The following is a 6,453-nucleotide window of genomic DNA, read 5'->3' on the forward strand; positions in this document are numbered from 1 at the left end:
CCACCTCACACCAGTCAGAATGGCTAAGATCAAAAATTCAGGTGACAGCAGATGCTGGCGAGGATGTGGAGAAAGAGGAACACTCCTCCACTGCTGGTGGGATTGCAAGCTTGTACAACCACTCTGGAAATCAGTCTGGAGATTCCACAGAAAATTAGACATAATACTACTGGAAGATCCAGCACTACCTCTCCTGGGCATATACCCAGAAGAAGTTCAGTTCCAACTGGTAATAAGAACACATGCTCCACTATGTCATAGCAGCCTTATTTATAATAGCCAGAAGCTTGAAAGAACCCAGATGTCCCTCAACAGAAAAATGGATACAGAAAATGTGGTACATTTACACAATGGAGTACTACTCAGCAATTAAAAACAATGGATTTATGAAAATCTTGGACAAATGGATGTATCTGGAGGATATCATCCTTAGTGAGGTAACCCAATCACAAAAGAAGTCATTAGATATGCACTCCCTGATAAATGGATACTAGCCCAGAAACATAGAACACCCAAGATACAATTTGCAAAATACAAGAAAATCAAGAAGAGAGAAGACCAATGGGTGGATACTTCATTTCTTCTTAGAATGTGGAACAAAATACTCATGAAAGGAGTTACAGAGACAAAGTTTGGAGCTAAGACAAAAGGATGGACTATCCAGAGACTACCCCACCTAGGAATCCATCCTATAATCAGCCACCAAACCCAGACACTATTGTATATGCCAGCAAGATTTTGCTGAAAGGACCCTGATATAGCTATCTCATATGAGGTTATACCAGTGCCTGGCAAATACAGAAGTGGATGCTCACAGTCATCTATACGATGGAACACATGACCCCAATGAAGAGGCTAGAGAAAGCACCCAAGGAGCTGAAGCGGTCTGCAACCCTATAGGTGGGACAACAATATAAACTAGCCAGTACCCCCAGAGCTTGTATCTCTAGCTCATTATGTAGCAGAAGATGGCCTAGTCAGCCATCACTGGGAAGAGAGGCCCCTTGGCATTGCAAACTTTATATGCCCCAGTACAGGGGAATTCCAGGGCCAAGAAATGGGAGTTGATGGGTAGGGGAGCAGGGTAGGGGGGGTGTATAGGGAACTTTCGGGATAGCATTTGAAATGTATAAAGAGTAAATATAGATAGATAGATAGATAGATAGATAGATAGATAGATAGATAGATGATAGATAGATAGATATAGATAGATATAATATAGATATATAAAGAATAATTAGTTACCTAGTCAAGGTTATATTTACTATGATGGAACACTATACCCAAAGTGAAATTGGGCAAGAAAGTGTTTATTTGGTTTACATATTCACATTCACAATTTATCAGTGAAGCAAATCAGGACAGGAACTCAAAGAGGGAAAGAATCTGGAGTCAAGAGCTGATGAAGAGGCTGTGGGAGGACTGCTTATTGGCTCGCTTCTCATGGTTTGCTCAGCCTGATTTCTTATAGAATGCAGGACCACCAGCCTGGGAGTGCTGCCATCTACAGTATGATATATTCTTCCCCCTTATTCACTAACTATGAAAATCTTCCAAAGGCTTGCTCACATCCCACTCTTATGGAGACATTTTCTCCGAGGAAGCTCTCTCTTCTCTCATGCCCTAACTTGTGTCAAATTGGCATCAAACTAGCCAGTGCACTTAGTGCTTGATTGCTTGGGGAACACATCATTTATTTCTTCAAAACTACAATTTTACCTTCAGCACATGCTAGTTTAAGAAATGAATGTAGCAGAGGATGGTCTAGTCTGTCATCAATAGGAGGAGAGGTCCTTGGTCCTGTGAAGGTTCTATGCCCCAGTATAGGAGTATGCCAGGGCCAGGAAGCTGGAGTGGGTGGGTTAGAGGGTAGGGGAAGGGAGGAGGGGATAGGGGATTTTCAGAGGGGAAACTAGGAAAGGGGATATCATTTGAAATGTAAATAAAGAAATTATATAATAAAAAAGAAGTTTGAAGTAGAAATAAAGAAAACTTCTAAACATGCTTTAATGAAATTCATGTAGTAAATGATTTTTTTTCTCTTCAAAAAAGAAGAGTATGTCATATTCAGGCACTCATGTGCCACTTGGTTTGTATTTTCTACCTGCACCTTCACTGAGTTTGTGCTCACTTGTCCTTTCCACTTCCATAGAAGTTATATATTTACACTAACCTATCCTTTTTTATTATTCTGCTGCTATATTTGAAACAATTATATGAACCTTGTCTTTAGAATATACTTGCTTTTCTCCACATGATTATATGCAGTTGTATTTACTTGCCTGAAAACAACCTGATATCATTAGTTTTTGTTACTGAATATTACTACAGTACATATAAGAGCCACATTTTCTTAATCCATTCATCTAGTGAGGAGCAGCTAAGCTGATTATTTTACTTGCAAACTGCAATTGGTTCTGAAATACAGGTGGATGTGTACACATTTCTATTTTTTATTAGATATTTTCTTTATTTACACTTCAAATGTTATTCCCTTTCCTAGTTTCCCCTCCGAAAATCCCCTATCCCCTTCTCCCTCCTCCTACTCCCCAACCCACCCACTCCCATTCCTGGTCCAGGCATTCCCCTATACTGGGGCATAGAGCCTTCACAGGACCAAGGGCCTCTCCTCCCATTGATGACCAACTAGGCCATCCTCTGCTACAAATATAGCTAGAGCTACAAATCCCACCAACACATCTCTATTTTATGCTCTATTTGACTCTACTTATATGAACCCAAGTGATGCCATTGCATCATGTATATTTCTGCTTTTATTGTTAAATTTTGGAGGAAACTGCACACTCATTTCCATAATTGATGGTTTAATCTCCTCTCTCACAATCAGCAAATTTGTGATCCTTTTCATCCACTCCTCTCTCAGCTATTATGTTAGTGGGACTCATTCTTATACTGGCAGAGTGGTCTTCTGGTGTAGGTTTGGTTTTAATTTCTCTAATGACCGGAGATGTTGAACACTTTCTACTACTCTTAGTTATTGAAACTCTAAACAATACAAAAAAGTACCTTTGGAAAAGTTAGACTAATGCCTGAATTTTGATTCTACAATTCCAGGCAATTAGTTAGTCCTAAGTACAGTCAATATCATTTTCAGTACAATCACTTCAATCAACACATCAGCCTGAAATATCAACATTATAATTACCAATACTACAATCATTACCACAAACATTACAAGTTATCACACTATACACCGTTACCTACCTCCAAAATCATCGCCACCCTCACTATTATATCTCCACTAAGAGCATCATATTCCTATTAATAACATCCACCAGCCAGGCGTGGTGGCGCACATCTTTAATCCTAGCACTCTGGAGGCAGAGGCAGGCAGATTTCTGAGTTTGAGGCCAGCCTGGTCTACAAAGTGAGTTCCAGGACAGCCAGGGCTATAAAGAGAAAATCTGTCTCAAAAAGACAAAACAAACAAACAAACAAACAAACAAAAAATCCCCCAAAACATCCATCTCCACCAGTGCCAAAAGCATGATCAAAAATCCAAACAAGGGGCTGGTGAGATGGCTCAGTGGGTAAGAGCACCCGACTGCTCTTCCAAAGGTCCAGAGTTCAAATCCCAGCAACCACATGGTGGCTCACAACCATCCTTAACGAGATCTGGCGCCCTCTTCTGGAGTGTCTGAAGACAGCTACAGTGTACTTACATATAATAAATAAATAAATCTTTAAAAAAAAAATCCAAACAAATGTAGTAATGTGGAGGAAAATAATTCCAGGCAATGATTGTGAAGCCTCATATTTCTTGTTATTATTTATTTCATGAGGTAGAGAATATTTATTTTTGGTCTTTTCTTAATGGCTTATATTTTATCATAGTAAAACATGAAAGTAAATGAAGAAATGGAAAAATATTAAAAAGTCATTTTCAGCCCTGTCATTGATTCATAAAATCTTTGGGAAATAAGGATAAAACTATTCATGCTGAATCCAGCCCCATTTTACATAAAAGTTTGAAATACTAAGAAAATCAAATGTTTAGGGCAATGATACGTGACACCCACTAAAGACATTTTTGTATGTAGTCATGTGTGTGCACACAAGTGTTCCATGTCTTAAGTCTTGAAGACTCATACTTGGAGAAAGTGTGCTGTGTGTCCTTGATTATCTGGAGCAGCTGTTTCTTCATGGAGCTTATGTGAAAGGAACTCAACTTTAGTGCTTCAGCATGAATAGAAGCTCAGGATGTTCTGACTCTTGTGCCACTGCTGTGAGAATTAGTAACCTCTATTTCAAATCAAAGATATTATCATATATCTTTGTAAAAACTGAAATATTTCATCATGATACTTTATTATATGCAGATAGAGTGTATTCACCTTTATCCACTGCATTCAACCTTCAAGAGCAAACACATGATACCTGTGTTAGGCAACTTGATTATGTCCTTTAAAATGTTTTTTATTAAAATACTATCTTTATTAATTCTGTGGTAATTTCATACAGCACATTTCTATGGTATTTGCTTAGATGTATACAACCAATTGTCCTTAATCACCCATTGTGCATTTCTTTCTCTTGCCATCGAACTTCATGTTGTTTTCTATTTGCTTCTCCATGTTCCCACCAATCCCAGTTTGTGTATTCCAAATACTCTAGAGAGTGGAGTCTACACTAGTGTGTGGGCAACATACCAGGCATCATATCATTGAAGAAAACTAATACTCCTCCCAGAAACTATCAACAGTCAATTGTTCATCAGATAATAGTGAGATTCCATGCTTCCTTTCTCTTCCATGCTGAGTTTTTGTCTGGTTTGAGCTTTCATATGTCTTATGCACGTGGTCTCGATAAATATGTTGAAATGTTTATGGTCTTTTTGAGTGAAGAAAACAGTTTCTACCTCTTGTTTTTATAAACATTCTGCCAACCCTTCCATGAAAGTAATATGAAGCACACACATTTCTTATCCTCTGCACCATGGATCAGTTGCAGTCTCTTTACTAATAATTTTCTGTAGGTAGAAGCTTCTCTGATGAGGAATGAGAGATGAATGGATACGAGTATAGCAATGTCACAAGGGATTTTTGTGTTGATTTGTCAACTATGAGAATAATAGCATTTGTAATATCACCCAGGGCTGATATCCTATCTAGCTATAGATTCTCTTCCTTTTACCAGTATGAGCTATGCACTTTGTTTCATGGATAAGAATCTTAAGTTCAACAGAAAGTGGGAAGTTCCTCCCATGCATTTGTGCTACATTCATACCAGTGGTCATACCCTGTCAAGCCAGTCATTGTTGTAGCATTCAGGGTCTAGATCTCTGTGAGACTTGGTAATTTTTTTCTCTCTTTTAGCAGTGTACATAACACCTTCCAGTATCATAAGGGCTGGCCAGAAGGGATAAAGTGTCCAAATAAGGGCTTCCTGGATTTCTCCATGTCCTCTGACTTATACAAGTTATAGCTAGAGAAATAGTATCTTAATAAGAATTTCTAGAAGGTTTAGTGCAATAATAGATAACAGATACAAAAAAACCTGTATGTGTACACACTTAAAGTGTTCTATTTCTCAAGCCTTGAAGGCTCACACATGGAGAAAGTGTGCTGTGTGTCGTTGTTTATATGTGGCAGCTGTTTCTTCCTGGAGCTTGTGTGGAAAGACCTCAACTCTAATGCCTAAGTCTATATAATTATACATTTTAGTAACCTTTCAAATTTGTAGATTTATACAGGGCTTTTAAGAAAAACCTTCAGCATCAACTATCCCTCTCCTTATGCCCTGATGTACTCTGCCCTCCCAACTCCTACCACAATGTAATTCTTCATTTTTCATTATTACCATTTTGCCCTTTATTATACCCTTCTGAGTGGGCTACATTCAGAAAAGGAAAGATGGGTGTACCTGACTCTGACTTATGGACAGTAGAGTCAGGATGAATCTACTGGCATCTCAACTCAGAAGGTAATTGTGTAATTTGTCATGGCAGAAGCCAGACATTTTCCTAGGAGTGTCCTTTATGTTCTATATGCAAATATGGAGAGTTAGTCTCCTACTAACCTGGCCTAGTGGTATGTGTACAGCCTTTATGAGCCATCTAATGATGGTGCATTTGTCACCATCTGCCCTCAGGTGGTGAACTCTGAAACTTTTTCCCTTTAAGGACATTGATTGTAGCATTCTCGGCTGAACCCTTCCTTACTGTCATAAGCATTGACAGTCATAGGAAGCTGACATGCTTCAGTGAAGTTGACTCAGTGCCCAACTGCTTTTTAGAGCAATACTTCTCAGAGCAACACTGGGAGATGTTAAAGGCGTTTTTCATCTTCCTTATTTTATTCTTTCTTCTCCAGATATAAAGCAACTTTCCAGGATCAAATAGAATTTCTTTCTTTCTTTCTCTTGTCTTCTCTTGTCTTCGCTTTGCTTCTCTTTTCTTCCTTCCTTCCTTCCTTCCTTCCTTCCTTCCTTCCT

The sequence above is a fragment of the Mus caroli genome, chromosome 3 (assembly GCF_900094665.2).
Source record: "Mus caroli chromosome 3, CAROLI_EIJ_v1.1, whole genome shotgun sequence".
Taxonomy (NCBI): Eukaryota; Metazoa; Chordata; class Mammalia; order Rodentia; family Muridae; genus Mus; species Mus caroli.